Source organism: Rhinolophus sinicus, chromosome 5, assembly GCF_057876585.1.
Source record: "Rhinolophus sinicus isolate RSI-liver-muscle chromosome 5, RSI-T2T, whole genome shotgun sequence".
Lineage (NCBI taxonomy): Eukaryota > Metazoa > Chordata > Mammalia > Chiroptera > Rhinolophidae > Rhinolophus > Rhinolophus sinicus.
Window position 1 is genome coordinate 25,049,230 of NC_142505.1, and position 16,463 is coordinate 25,065,692.

General features: G+C 40.6%; 1 pseudogene; it reads left to right on the top strand.

Moving 5' to 3' along the window:
* The first annotated feature begins 1,864 nt into the window (after positions 1–1,864).
* Positions 1,865–15,130, top strand: LOC141567335 (small ribosomal subunit protein uS2-like; annotated as a pseudogene).
* Positions 15,131–16,463: the final 1,333 nt, after the last annotated feature.

Consider the following 16,463-nt stretch of genomic DNA (forward strand, 5'->3'; position numbering starts at 1 on the left):
TGTCCTATCATAACATAGGAATTTTGGAAGAGGCTTCATATAAACACTTATGTAACCCAGTGTTTTCAAAATATCTGACAGTGTTGGACTGAATATTTGAGTCCCCCTACCAAAATTCATGTGTTGAATCTCTCACCCAGCAATGTGATGATATTTGGATATGGGGTCTTTGGGAGAAATTGGGGATAGATTAGGTCGTGAGGATGGGGCTCTCATGATGGGATTAGTGCTCCTTTAAGAAGTGACACCTGAGAGCTAGCCCCGCCCCCGCCCCACCCTCTCCTGGCATGAAAACAAATGAGGTCAGGTGATATGAGCATATGGTGAGATGGCAGCTGCCTTCAATCTAAAAGAGGCTTCAGGATGAAACCTACCTTGCTGGCATCTTGATCTTGGACTTGCCAGCCTTCAGAACTGTGAGAAATAATTTTCGGTTGTTCAAGCCACTCAGTCGATGGCATTTTGTTCTGGCAGTTTGAGCTAAGGCACTGACCATAGCCAGCACCTGGCACTCTTGGGAGGGCCTGCATATTTTAATTCAGTAGTTCTTTGGCCCAGAAAGTTGTTTATGCATAGTCTACCAAGTGAGTATTAGGGTCAGATATGTTATTAACCCACTATTTCCCAAACGTACTTGATTTTAAGACTCACCTGAGGACTTGTTTGAAACACCCAGGACTCTCCTTGGGCACATCTGCTTGGAATAAGACCCTATGAATTAGTGTTTTTAACAAACACCTTACATGACTCTGATAATTAGGTAATTTGGGGACACTTTTTCTTACCCAGTTCCATAAAACTGATGGCATTTTGGACACTTGGTGTGGATCAGTAGGAAAATACTAGTGAGCCTCTCCACTTAGAAGATCCTCTTACCGAGGTGGCTCCAGCAAAAACTGTGAAGTTGGCGATGTTATTATTCAGGTCCTTTTAGCTTCCCTTGCAATGTACCTGCCTTTCTTCCTGGTGATCAGGGCTGTTCTCAGCCTCCCGCATCCAGGTATGCTCTTGGATTCTGGACCACTGGGAAGGCATTTGATAAATTCAACTAAGTTATGTACGGCCAGTTGCAACTTTATGCAATATTCTTCCCTTGTGGGCTTGAAGTTCAATACGGGCAATTGTTTTCCTAGAAATAAATGCAGGACAGTGTGTAAGTGTGGGGTGGTGGTGGTGATGGGGGATGATAGTTTTAAGACAAGAGAATGTTCTTCATGACCCCCTTAATAAGAAATTGTCTAATCTAAGCATAAGTAGGTTGGTTTCTGGTTTTTCCCATTTGCTTCTAATCAAGTTGGCTCTGAGTAGAATCCCAGCAGAAGTATCTCTTTGTTTTTAATTAACTTTTTTTAAATTAAAGTTTATCGGGGTGACAGTTGTTAGCAAAGTTATAATAGGTTTCAGGTGTACAATTCTGTAATACATCATCTATATATCACATTATGTGCTCACCACCCAGTCAGTTCTCTTTCCATCACCATATATTGGATCCCTTTTACCCTCATCTACCAGCCCCCTCCCCAGAAGTATCTTAAAAACCTGTCCAAGGAAGATTTTCTAAATGTATAGACTTTGAAAAGCTGTCAGATTGGATCGTTACTTTTGTCTTATAAATGTCTTCAACCTTTCTCCATGCAGCCAACTCACTCTCTAGTGTTCTACCCACACTTTGGAGGGGTGGGCTCACTGTGTACTCCAAAATGGGTTTTCCTGGTGTGGAGCAGAAGGCAGGGATGTCAGGCATGTGAGATAGGAAAAAAGGATGTTAAAAGTGGGAAAGAGCCTTTCTGCACTACCCAGAGAGGGGTCCATATGGCATTGTTCTGGGTCCCCACTTTCTGCAACTTAAAGGGAAAATTTCACAATGTCCGGAGCCCTTGGTGTCCTGCAAATGAAGGAGGACGAAGAGGAGGATGTCCTCAAATTCCTTGCAGCAGGAACCCACTTAGGTGGCACCCACCTTAACTTCCAAATGGGACAGTACATCTACGAAAGGAAAAATGATGGCATCTACATCATAAATCTGAAGAGAACCTGGGAGAAGCTTCTGCGGGCGGCTCATGCATTGTTACCACTGAAAACCTGGCTGGTGTCAGTGTCATATCCTCCATGAACACTGGCCAGCGAGCTCCTGTTGCTGGCGGCTTCACTCCTACCTTCACTAAGCAGATCCAGGAAGCCTTCTGGGAGCCGCAACTTCCGGGGGCTACTGAGCCCAGGGCGGATCGGCAGCCTCTCACAGAGGCTCTTAGTTAACCTGCCTACCATCACGCTGTGTAACTCAGACTCTCCTCTGCACTAGTGGACACTGCCATCCTGAGTAACAAGGGAGCTCACTCAGAGGGTCTGAGGTGGTGGGTGCTGGCCCGGGAGGTTCTATGCATGTGCAGCACCATCTTAAGAACTTCTGGAACTCTGGTGGGAGGTCCCACCTGATCTCCACTTCCGCAGAGACTGTGAAGAGACTGAAAAGGAAGGGCAGGCAGCTGCGGAAAAGGCTGTGCCCAAGGAGGAATTTCGGGATGAATGCACTTCTCTGGCTCCCAGATTTAGTGCAACTCAACCCAAGGTGGCAGAAGGGTCTGGATGCTCCTGGGCCCTCTGTGCCGATCCAGCGGTTCCCTGCCACTGAGGACTGGTCTCCAGCCACCACCACCCAGGCCCAGGATCAGGTAAGAACAACCACGCAGTGGTCTTAAGCTCTTCTTTCACAGACTGTTAAACAGACAATAAAAATAAAGTCGATGGAAACTAAACAGTTTTTTTTTTTTTTTTTAATTTAAAAAGTGGGAAAGGGCAACTTTATAGCAGTAGAATCTAGGGCCCTTGGAGGAGTGATTGCCGTGTCCCAGTGTAAGAGTAGGGCTGGGAATGGAACTTGGGTCTTCTGATTCCAGCTCTGCTTTTCCAGGTAATGCACGTGATAATTGCAAACATTTATGGAGTTCTTATTACGTATTTACACCACCTGTGAGGTTGATACTGTTACTTCCTCATTTTGCACATGCGGAAACTGAGAGCTAGAGGACCGTACACCTGAGGTCCAAAGATGTGTTATTTATTGAGTGTGTTGGATCCTTGAGCCACAGGGATCCGTTTCATGTGTCTCAGCTCCTGATTTGTCCTTCGGTATTTGTTCTGTGATAATGGATTGGACTTTGTCAGCACTTTTCTTTTTCCGGGGGTGACGTTAAGCTGTGTCAGTAGAGGGAGCTGGAGGGACATTGCAGGGGGAAGGGGCTCTCCCACGTTCTGGCCGCTGAGTTTGCTGTCTCCTGCTCCTGCTGCCCTCAGTCAGGGGCTCCAGTATGTGGGGATGTCTGGTGGTGCTCTACCCCAGCTGTGCACTGGAGTGGGCCGTCCTTTAGCTACTTTGCCGGCCCACCCTGGGCCCAGTGACCGCCTTGCTCTGGCCCTCCTGACGTTATGTGGATGTTTCATGCTCCAGACCTTGTGCCCATAGTGGTGTTCTGACTCCTGTGCATTCCCCCACCAACCTCATCTGGTCCTGCTCCCGAGGTTCACTTCCTGTGCCTCACCTGGTGTAGTCACCATGTTCTAGGCCTTGTACCTTGCACCTGACCTCTTCTGCAGGCCCACTCACCAGCCACAGCTCGCCTGTGCCTTTGAGGGGTACTGATGCTTGCCCAACAACTCTGGCCCAGCTGTGGCTCAGGCAAGACAGCAAACATTTTCCCAAGCCCAGTGAAATTTCACCTTCTTCCATGAGGTCTGAAACCTCAGCCTTGGGGAAGGGATCCTCTTTTCAAGTTTGTCCTTCCTTGGACATTCTCCCTTGGTCCAAGGTATCCTTTAGAGTTCTCTTTACATCTTTGTAGTTATTCTCCTGTCACAATTTAGTAATTCTTTATGTTAAACTTCTGTTTAATTACTATCTTCTGACTTCCTAATTGGGTTCAGAGTGCTAAAATCTCCTTTCTCCCTCCCAGCATAATCTGTTCAACTCTCTACTTTGCTTTATTTATGACTTACTTATACAAAGGTATTTTTTTTCAAGTGTTCTATTTCTTTGAGCTCAGGAATGTACAAGGTAATCTCTAATAACAGATTGATTCCAAAACACATTCATTCATCAAAACTTTTCCTGAATGGTGTATTTTATGCAAAGGTTTGAGGGTTGCAAGGTAGATTAAGGTACCATCTTTGCCTTGATGATCTCACAGTCGTGAAGAGGCAAAAGCTTAAACAGACAAATTAGAATACAATGTGATAACTATTATAATCGAGAAATGAGAACAACTCTCTTGGAACACGATGACAGAATGATTCATTCTGTCAGAGGGAGTCCACGGAGCCCCATTTGAACTGGATCTGGAAGAGTTTACCCAACTCTAAAGTATATGAAAATCTATTTCTATAGATCACTATATGGCTATATAAAGGATTATGTAGATAACTATAGACTGAGTTTCTAAACTTTATCAGAGAGGGAAAATGTTAACATGCTAGTAAAGGTAACACATCAAGAAAGATGGTAAAATATCATTGCTGTGCTGAAAGTCAGAGACCAGGGCCAGATATAGTCCTGGCTTTTTCATGAACTCACTGGGGGACCCTGGACATATAGAAAACTTCGCGGAACTAGACTTTTCCATCTACAGCTTCGTGCTATTTGATCACATGGCTTGGGATGTCTCTTCTAACTCTAAATGGTGTATAATTTAATAAAATACACTTAAATAGCAGATCCAGGATTTATGAAACCACAAGAAAATTTTAAGCAGAAAGCATCCTGAATTAGATTTTTTCAAAAGGTAAGGTAATGTTTGGTTTAATGATAGAAGACATCGTGGAGGGGATCTCACAAATACGTGTTTTAATCTGGATGAGTTAGTGTGTCCATTGTTAACTTATTTGTCTTCAAGAAATGCTTATAATCATAAAGTGTTGGCTCTGTAATGGATATTTTATATTTTCTGAGTAAATGATAAGGCTGCAGACAGCCTTGATGTTTTGACACATTTGTAATTACACTGGTGTCTATAGATAGATGTTAATAGGAATCAAATGGTGAAAGGGCAAATCATCAAATCTTACATGGTGAACATTTTTCAGAAGCAAAGGAGAAAAGCTGATAGATTTCTCAGCGAACATCATGGGTAAGGAGGAAAATATCCAGGATATTTGTATGCTAACTTATCAGTGTGGTATTGTTAAAGGTCCCAGAGAATATTAGTATTGAAATTATTTTAGGATATTTAACATCAGAGGTGGCAGATGGCCTTTTCAACAGATTCTACTAATTCTGTCTATGATAGCTGAGTAGTATAACTGGGGAAATAGACTTTGGAGTGAGTTTGCCTGGACCAAAAGTTTAGTTCCAGCACTTAGCATCTGTGATAGCTTTGAAAGTTTACTTAAACTCTCTGAACCATTAAGTTTACAGGTCTGCAAAACAAGAATGGCAATAATTACTTACACTGTAGGATTAAAAAAATTGATACATGTCATGAATTACTATAGTGTCTGGCAAAGAGGATGCACGCAATAAAAGTTAAGATTTGTTATGATCACTGGAGCAAATATCTCAGGAAAACAATATGGAAGGCAGGATGCCAAAAGAATGCGTACAAGTGTTGGATTAGGAATTTAGTAATTGTGTATCCTCGCGTTAATCCATCATGGTCTTCAAATCCTGAGTTTTTTATTTATAAAATTGAATTTATTATGTCTACTTCCTTTCCTTATGGGATTGTTGTAGGAGTCAAGTGAAATTCTACATGTCTGGGCCAATGGAAGGGATTACTCTGAGGCAGAATCATCTTTCTCCCTAAAGGTCTTCATCCTTTCTTCCACCGTCCTAACATATAGAGGAAGTGTTGAGTAAGACACAGTGAGAGGATAGAAACTTGTTTAGCATAATGGTACATCTTTTCCATAGCATATTCTGTTGACTCTCTCTTTAACACATATTGAACGCTTTTCACTACTTTGCCTCCTCTTCTGCCATCTTAGTCCAAGATGCTATCATCTGTTATTGAGGGAAGTGGCCTCTTCATTGGTATTCTGTGTCTACTTTTGACCCCTTTTATGCCGTTTTCCACTAAATTACCAGAGTAACGTCACTCTTATGCTTGAAGATTTCCAATGGCTTCACATTATACTTAGAATAAAATCTAAACTTCTTACCACAAAGTCATACATGACCCAATCCCCTGCTTACCTCCTTGCTCTGTCATCTTCCGCTACTTTCATGTTGTCCACCACATGTTAGCCTCATGAGCCTTCCTTCTATTCTTTAAGTTCATTCTTGACTTAAGAGCATTGATTTAGTTGCCCTTCCAGCCTAGAATATACTTCCTCCTGATGGCTTCCCTCAATCCTTATGCAGTTGACTATATATATTTTTTCTTATTCTGTGGTCTCCCCAGAGAGGCTTTTTTTTCCCCCTGGGTATTTTATTATGCTGGTCTATTTTAATTTTTTTACATGGTTTTTAATCACTATCTGATATTTTCTTTGAGGATTAGCTTAAGAAGATCAGCATCCTTATCTGTCTTATTTGATGCCTCATTTCTAGGACCTAAAAAAAAATACCTGGCATACAATAGGTGCTAAAAGAAATCCAATAGTTGAACATATAAGTTAAACTTTGAAAGGGATCAACGTTAGCAAGGAAAATACTTACTGTTGTTATTTTTTGGTTGTTTCACTTAGAAGACTCAAAAAGGGCCTAAAATCTCATTCAGGATAGGACCTCAAAGGCCTGAATGTATCTCCTTTGTCTACTCACCTTGAGGAGCCTGGAATGGCTCACAGCTTCTAGGAGGATCTGACTCTCTCCTTTGATGATAGAACTGACATTGGGGGAGGAAAAAGACTGAGGGCAATATCAGTGGTAAAATGGATCTGTAGCAGTAGAGTGTCTCCAAATAAACTATTGTATATTCATACAATGGAATATAAGAAAGAGGAATACTGCTACATGCCACAACACAGATGAATTTTATAATTACAATGATGAATGAAAGAAGCTACAGTCTATAAAGTATATTCTATATGATTCCATTCATACAAAGTTCATGAACAAGCAAAACCTAACCTATGGTGATTAAAGTCAGACAGTGATTACCTTTGAAGGGAAGGTGTTGACTAAGAGGGACATGAGAATATTGGAAATAGGCTGTATTACATATGTAAAAATGTACCCACTTTCATACTTAGTGAAACTCAATGATAATATTTCAGAAATCCATGGGTATAGACATAAAAAAAAAAAAAAAAAAAGACTGAGGAGGAGGTCTTGGAGGAAAAGAAAAGAGAGGGAGATGAGAGGCTGTGTAGGTTCATTTAAGGTAGGCCCAGTATGGACCCATCTCCTTTGGCTCTGTGAATAGGTGTGATAAGCCAGCATGAAACTTCCCATTAAGACCTCACCTACATATCCTCTAAGACCTAATCATGGGGTCCTAACTCTAGTGCCCCCCAAAACTCAGGAGATTCAACACTGCTCAAGAGTCAAGAATTTAGTAGCAAAAACAAGCATAAGAAATGCTGAGCTCTGAAATTTTATAAAACAAGTGACACGTGTTGCATGCAAAATTTAGCTGCATGGTATCAAAAGAGCAAGGCTGACTGCCCGCTGAATTTTTTGGAAAACAGGGCAGCATAAGTGTTTCATGCACAGTAGTCAGAGAGGCTTCTAAGACACAAACTAATCATGGGAAAAGCCCTCACCACCTCACCTCCCTTCATGTACAAATCTGTATTTCCCTCTAGATTAAAATGCAATGTCTTTCTCAAGTATCATGTTCTCCTGAACTGTGTGGAGGGAAGATCGTGGGAATAGGGTCAGCTGGCAGGAAACATGGCATTCTGAAGCTTGTACAGCCACTTAATTAGACAAAATAATAGTCAATGCCAATAGACTGCTGCTTGGATGATTTGTATTCTCCATAAATAATGGGTAAGATATTTATTCTTTGTGGAGAGGGGTTACTTTCTTCCCTTTTGGCTCAAATTCTCTCTGAGTTTTCAGAATTATCAAGTGCTTGGAAATACATTTTGTGTGATTTGTTTAATTTTTGAAGGTGTGAGGGAATGTGTGTGTGGCTGAAAAGCCATTTTTTTAACGTGAAGTCCTTTCCTCACTTCTACACATGAAGCTTTCATTTCCATGAGCATTTGTGGCTTGCATTTTGAAGAGCATCATGCAATTCTTTATAGAAGTTTCAAGGTTGGCTTAAAGAGTTGGCTTGAAAAGCACAGCTTGTTATCCGTATTTCAACAGAACAAAATAGCTCATCTAGTTTGCAATCTATAGCCATCCAGAACTGGGTAGCATTGCAGTAAGTGTTGCCTTAGTTCCTTTTTTTTTTTTTTTTTTTGGAGTCCCTGTGGATTTCCTCTTTGGTTGCCCTGTTTTATCTGACTGTTCTTAAGTATAAGCCATGTTCCTCCTCCCCTTTGTCCAGGTTTTTCCAGCCCGTGGTTACAAGTGCAACTATATTAAGAATCAGCTGGTTCCTCTGGCTTTAGGGGTACCCAGTGTGTATCTCGTGTGTGATTACAAACCATCCAGGCTCATGCTGGACGCCACCATGTCAACAAACAATTATGTGTCTGCCACCTGTGAGGCCCAACAGCCCTTGAGATGGCAAAGTAAAAGTAGGGAAGACTGTGTGATGATTTTATAATACGGCTCCAAATTCTTTGATGTCCCTTCAATCAAGAAGTCGAGTCTGTGTCCCTTCCCCTAGAATTGGGGTGGGTGAAGCATTGCTTTGACCACTACTAGAGCATGGTAGAAATGATGCTCTGTGGCTTCTGAAGTTAGATCATAAAAAGACCTGCACTTCCACCTGGCTGTCTTGGAATGTTTTGTCTCCAGGTGTTTCCTCTTGGGATGCTCTCTCTTAGAACCCAGCTGCCAGGCTGTGAGAGGACCAGTGTTAGAGAGAGGCCACATGGAGGTGCTTTGGTTAATAGTCCCGGTTGTGTCCAGATTTGGAGTCATCTGAGCCAGATTTGTGCATGAAGAAGCCTCCAGATAATTCCAGTGCCCAAACATCTGAATCACCCTCATCCCTCCCACTCTACCCAGCGGAGGCCCCAGACATTGTGGAACAAAGAGGAGTCTTTCCCACTTCTGTCCTGTCCGAATTCCTGACACTCAGAATCATGAGACATAATGTAAGGATTATTGCTTTACACCTCTCAGTTTGGGGTGGTTTGTTATGCAGCAATAGATCACTGAAGTAGAATACCTTACTTTCCTTTTGGGTTTTGTGCTCTGCTTTGTCAGATACGTCCTCAGTAGGACGGTTTATTCTTCTGAGCTCACTCAGACTCAGAATTGCCCCTTCCATCCTACAGTTCAGGCTTCTTTACTGGGCAAAGCCTTTAGTGATTAGTTTCCTCCTTTATTCCTATGAAGGCTGAGAAGCCTCTTTACATATAGAGACTGATTGGGCCTGTTGTACATCTTTTCCAGGCTTCTTTCTTCTAACGTTCTTCAGCACCCTTGTGTCAACAAGCCTCTCGTGGGCATAGTCCATCAATTTGCCAAATGAACCCAGAAAATAGTCCTAATCATTCTTAGTTTATTAATAACCTGCTGACTTCCATTTAAATTTAAAAAGGGCTGATATTTATTGATCAGGGTTGACATGAGCAGGTACAACATTGAGAGTGGGACTAGATATTTCTGTAGTGATATACACATGTAACCCAAATGCCTCACCCTATCCACACCCTCTCTTCCAGCGTGTAGGTGAGGCCTTGGGTGAAAAATGTCCTTGGGAGAAAAAAAAATCCTTTGTCCTCTCTTCTTATGCTAAATTTAAAAATGAGTTGAGACAGTGGAAATTTAACTTTTCATATGTAGGGTGTTTCACTCAGAAGTAATATCAATAGCCTAACCCCAGAAAAGAAGAATGGATAAAACATTTCAAAGATTTCTAGTGAATACAAAGAAGCACTGATAACACTAATCATCTTTTTCGTGATATGTCATCTTAGTCACCACAATTCTGTGAATAATGAAGCAGTATAGTTGGAGGGCTGATATCTGAGTTTTAAATCATTTTCATGTTGGCCTTAAAATTGAATCACAAGTATCTGAGGTGGATGGGGCATTAAGAATTACCAGTCTACTTTCTTTAATCACAGGTATATAAATTGAGGTTCAGGTTTCTTATTTTGTTTTTTTATTTTCACATTAGTAAGCTCTGTGATACTAAAGTCATGAGTTGTACAAAATCACACTATACTGGTGAAGTTGGACTTCTGTATGGTGAATCAATAAATTTTGGTAAATGAATAAATTTAGAAGTACTTAAAAGATATAGATGTTATATTCTGGTTGCAATTTCTCTGCATAGTACTTAAGTTTGGAATCTCAATCTGCATCTTGCAATACCTACCTCAGAGAATTGTAGTAAGAATTAATTGGGATAGTGAGGCAGAGAGACTGGTGCTCACCAAACTTTCTATCTGCTCTCACTCATTTCCAAGCAATGCAGTTTGGTGGGTCATGTGTCTGGTTCTGGCCAATGAAATATGAATGTACTCTGTCACTTTTGGAATGAGGCATTTAAATATTGATGAGTAATTTGCTAATCTTTTTCTTCCCCTGCCATGGTAACTGAGAAGATAGCATAGTATAGTAGCATATCTATAAGATCGTAGAGCTTTAGTCAGCCTGAGTCCCTGAGTGTGGAACAGAGCCTGGGCTGCTGTAATTAGATAGGTACCATTAATGTGAAATAAACTTTTATGATGTCAAGTCACTGAGATTTGGCTGGCTTGTTACTGCAGCATAAGCTTAGACTACTGTAAATAATATGGGTCCTACAGGAAGTAGGGTGTTATCATAATAAAAACATAAAATACTTAGTATTTGGCTTAATGGTTGGGCAAAAGGCAGTAAGGATAGTAATATCAGAGGCCAGAAGAATGACAATCCATATTCTGTAGTGGCAAGATGTTTGGCAATATTGTGATTTGCTATAACTGGAGAAACAGATCATATTCTAATGAACTTACAGTGCTAGGGGAAAGGCTGCAAGATAGAATATTTTCTGAAAATATGCTTCACAAAGAACTATGGCTGAAGATGCTGGCTCATGGAAATGTTGAGAATCACATAGGAAAAAGTCTGCTCAATTTCTGAGACGATCAAAAAACAAAACAAAACAAAACAAACAAACAAAAAACACATACCACCATATGGGAAAGCCTCCATCAGTCTACATTCCTGAGCACTGATTAGAACACCCTGCTCATCCCTATTAGATGTGAAATGTGTGCAAGAAATGAACTTTTCTGTGTTAAGTCACTGATATTGGGAGTTACTTTTTTTAGTGCAGTGGAAGCCTTGTCTATAGTGACTAGTATGTAACAACTTTAGTCCATTGCTCAGCTAGCACAGAGTGAGCACTCAATAGCGTTAGCCTACACCTCTTACTGTTGTTTATGATTGTTGTTTTTGCAGTAATTGTGAAAAGTGTGATTGTGGTAGATGGAGTATAGATCAGTCTGATGGAGAAAGAGGAGAAAGCTATGGTCGCTAGAGGAAAGAGTAGTGTTTGTTAACTTTGGTTTACGCAGGGACTATAAAATGAAATAGAAGTCAGAGAAAGAGAGGCAGTGGAAATAAGTGAGGTGAGCTGGAAATTGGGAGAACACAGGCCTTGTGCAAAGGGTGTAGTCACTCTTGGCTCCAGATCTAGTTTTTTCAAGAGAGGCTATAAAATCAAAATTCTATATGAATTTTCCAAGAGTTTAAAGTATTGGCATTTAACTTAAATATTTAAAAAATACTAGGTGGGCCAGGTATGTCTCATGGACCACTAGTTGGTGACCTCCACCTGAAGGTTGGCCCCAGGAACTAAAATGTCTAATAGCCAACAATGTAAGTCTCATCCCACTCAATAGATCATAATTTGCAGAACCATAAATGTTCAAGATTACTGTTGTTTGGATTTACTTTCCACTCATCTGAAACTTACATTCCCTTTGTAACATCGCTGCCAAATTGTCTGCTAGCTGAGGACTGAATCCCTTTGAAAGTACATGGCTCACTACTTTCCAAGGTGTAGCCCATTACATCTTTCATATCCTCAAATTGTTAGAAAGTTCCCTTGGCATTTGAGGTGAAATCTTCCTATAGCTCCTTCTACTTTGCTTTTTTTTCTCCTCTCCTGTGAGCTTCCACCCCACAACCAATTTTTTAAAACTGGCGATCAACTCATCTAATGACAGTGCTGTGGATGTTCCCCCCACCCCCCACCTGCTCAGCTACTCCGCTTCCTTGCCCCACCCACTCCTCTTCTTCTGGCAATAGCACCATCCTTGGAGCATTCTGTGTATAAAGCACCCAAATCACACTATCCTGTTCCCTGCTTCCTGCCCCTCCCTCACCTCAAACCAGACTGCAGAGGATCCAGGGCTGGCTAACTATATATCCCATCACCAGGCTTTGGGGATTGGTGCAGGGGTGAGTATGTGCCGCAAAATGGGAGTCTTTTCTGTAGATTTAATATAGGGCACTGTGAGAGAAAATGCTGTCTGTCTTCTGGGGTCCCCGAGACTATGAATGTCTGTAGTCATTTCCTTCCACCCCCCCAAACCATGCTGCATAGAGCAAGGTGTCTGGATCAGGAAAAAGTAAGGACAAAATTCCAGAGGGTAGGAGAGCAAACAAGAGAAAGAGAGAAGGAAGTAAGACAGAGAGAGAGAGAGAGAGAGAGAGAGAGAGAGAGAGAGAGAGAGAGAGAGAGAGAACGAGAACAACTTTTGAATCTCTGTGGCCCTTTTCATCCCTGTATCCTTGCATTTCTTAGTTATGAAAAAAATTGCACTAGTTTGAGTTGAGTTCTTGTCATTTGCACCAGGAGGGTCCTGATTGATCCCCTAAACTGTGTTGGAGATCATATTTACAACAGTCTCCATGTGATATTATCATTTCCCCTCCCCTTTGAATTTTTATATCCTTTTGTACATCATTATTCACAGCATTTAAAATATATGTTTAGTTGAGGCATCTGCACTTATTTGTATCTTGAGTTCATATTTCCAATAAGGGTAAATTATAATGTATTTTAAATACAACACATTCATTTTAGCTCTTGAATATTTTTGTTTTTTTAAAAATTTTTGTTGCAACTAATTTTTTTACATTTTATGAATTTATTATGTAAACTAACTATAAAATTGATTCCTACTTTTTAGTGAGCTGTTACTCTTTGGATAGTAACAGCAAAAAAGAAGTGATGGCTATGACTGAAATGTTCTGTATTTCATACATCATAAAGCAATATTGCATCACGGAACACTCATCCACATTCCTCAAATTATAGTTCCTTGTTTGCAGGTAACTGCAGGCACTTATACTTATTTTTAGGTTACTCCCACCTCATGAATTGTGACCAGGAACAGATTCTGGAGCAATTTGCCTTATTGCTGTTTCAAAGCAGGTCTTTTTGGTTAAGTACAATTTTCTACAGGAAACACACACCCAGGATAGTCCAATGGGCTGTGTCAGCCACATGGAAAGAATGTGACAGTAGTGGAAGTTTAATGCATTTTTCCACGTTGAATAGTCACTGTCATTCATGCTCTGAGGACATTTTTAGGTTTTCAGCATGATCCATCACAATATTTCTACCTGTCCAAGGGACGATAGCATTACTATGGTTACCTTCTGGCCAAATGGCCCCACAGAGTTCCCAGCATTCTTCATTATACACCAGCCCGAGTGCCTCTACTTGAAAATTCTAAATATTTTGGAAATGCATTGGGAATAATAAGTAGAGTTAGGGAAAAAGATACAGAGAATTAAGGCGCTAAAGGATTAACTTCATCGTCAAGTGAAACATGCCAGCTCTCAGGGCTGACGGGGTTCTCCTCCTCCCCCTGGCTCACACCTGCATGGCATCTCTCATGGCACAAATGCTTTCTACACAGAAAAATGGGTTGAAAAGGAGATTTTTCAGAACGATGTACCTTCTGAGAGCAACTTTCCAAAACTGTACTTATTAAGTAAGGGATACAACAGTTAGAAAGTCCCAAATGCCCAACTGGTTGGGGTTCTCTCTAATGCAAATTGTTGTCAGTCACCAACTGCATATGTTGATGAATGAAGAGAACGATTATTTTTAAATTCACATCTTCTGTAGTAGACACATTTTTACCACTTTATTTTTTACCCTGAAGATGGAACAATGTTAAGATTTTTTCCTTTTATTTTGTTGCTGTACATTTGTTAGATATATTCTGTTATTTGGCAAAATTATTTTTGATGAGAGGTAAATAATTTATATCTTACTGTAATTTGTATGAGACGTTGGCAAGAATGTTACAGAAAACAACAGGTTTCAGTGAGAAAGCAACCATAGCATTCCAGATACCATGTAGTACTCCTATACAAGCACTATTTGTAATAGCAAAGAATGAAATTAGTTTTTCAAATGCACTATTTAAATTTCAAGCCTATATTTTAGGCTTTGTACTTTTTTATTAACAAAGGTTTGTTTCTTTAAAAACACAAGATAGCTAGTCACACTAGTCACTATGAAAACTGGTGTTGCCAAGGAGCTTGCAGCCATATAACCACAAGGAGGAGCTCAAGCATCAAATTAAAAATTTACACAAATCATTAAGTGTGGTATGTGCTGCTTTTGGCAAGGCAATAAGGCAATATTTATTCTCATATGGAAGCAAGGTGATGTGTGGGCCTTTTGCCCAAATTCATATCACTCTGGGGCATTTACGTTGGTAGGCTGGTACGTTTCAGAATATTTAAATACTATGATAATATAGGCATATCTATTCCTCATCTAGCAACCAGATGGATCTTGAAAAAAATGCAAATGAGATCATGCCACTCCCTGGCTTAAAGCCTTCCAATGGCTTCTTTTCACTTTGAGAATAAACCGTGCAGTGTTTACCGTCGGAGCAGCCCTGTGTGATCTGGTTCCCAGGTCCCTTTCTGACTCCATCTCACGCCTCTTTCCCCACAGACTTGCTGCTATAGCCACACATGCCTTCAGACAGGTTCTCCTTTTCTGCCTTAAGGACTTGACACTTCTGGTTTCCTCTGTTCTTCTAGATCTCTGCATGCCTGCCTCCTCGACGTTTGGAATTTGGCTTCAATGTCACTTTCTAGAAGCTTGTGTCCTCATACCTACCAAATGTAGGTTAGCCTGCCTTCCCTCCTTCCATTATTGTCCATCCTCATTGTGTGTTCGTTCTTTCTTAGCACTTTATCACAAGCTGTAGTTCTTTTGGTCACTTATGTGTTTCTGATGTATTACCTGGCTTCTATGTTTAAATGCTTATTAGAGGAGGAACTTGGTTTTATCACTGTGCTATCCCCAGTGCTTAGCACAATTCCTGCCACAAAGTATGTAGGCAATAAATATGTGTTGAATGAATGAGTTTTTAGAACTAGAACTTACGGAACATGATTGAGCCCAGGCTAGCTCTGAAATAACAGCTGTGGGAGCAGTTTTTAAAAAGTAATCTTTCACCTCAATGGCCTTTCTCATAGTTGCAAGGGCGACTTGTTGATTCACTAACAATACACGTGCTATTCCTCCTGCCCCCAAGAAGAGGCAGCAAATGCCATACAATGAAATCCAAGGAACCACCAGGATAGATTCCTAGCAGTATTGCTGGACAAACAGAATTACATTTAAGTGAAGTATGCTAACATCCTCCACTGCTGTCTGCATTATTTGACTTGTTTGGACACGAACTTGTTTCTGGGAAACAGTGTCTTCAGTCGGCATTTATTTACCTCTGGTATGTATCACCAGCACATGGCTTTGAAGGTGCTGATAGAACTGGCTCTCCGTGATCCCATCTGTTAAATGCACCAGGATATTTGGCTTGTTTGGAGCTCCTGTCCTTTCTCATGGAAGCTTTCGAGGAGGCCCTTCTGTCTCCCATCCTCTAGTGGCCCACCATTGAGTAGAGGCAAGCAGGCCCTGGTAAGGCCACATTTCATGTTTATTTGAGTGCTCACAATAAATTCCTGGCTCTTCTAAAACCGTATCTTACAACTCATTAAGCTTGAGTTTCTGCCAAGTTTATTGTTTTACTAGGTATAATATATTTCACTTTTTATTTGGGTTTTGTAAATAGTTTCTGATTCTTTCAATAATGACCAGTAATTATTCAACCTTGCTTATTTTCTCCTGCTTCCCAGGAAACTTTTTCAAAGCAGCACATTTATTTACCAAGAAAATAAATACTTGCTTATTGGAAATGTACTCATGGAAGATTTTCCCAAAGAAACATACTTGATCCTTTCACAGGAAGAAAGTTGACACATTATCTGCTAGAATGACCATTCCAAAAACCACACTTACATATTTTAAAATTTGCAGAATAACCAAAGAAGTAAATGCTTGCATATATTATTACTCTCAGGATCACTTTGTCAGAATATGATATTAAAAATGTTCTTGTATTTCTGAGAGAGTTGGGAAAAATAA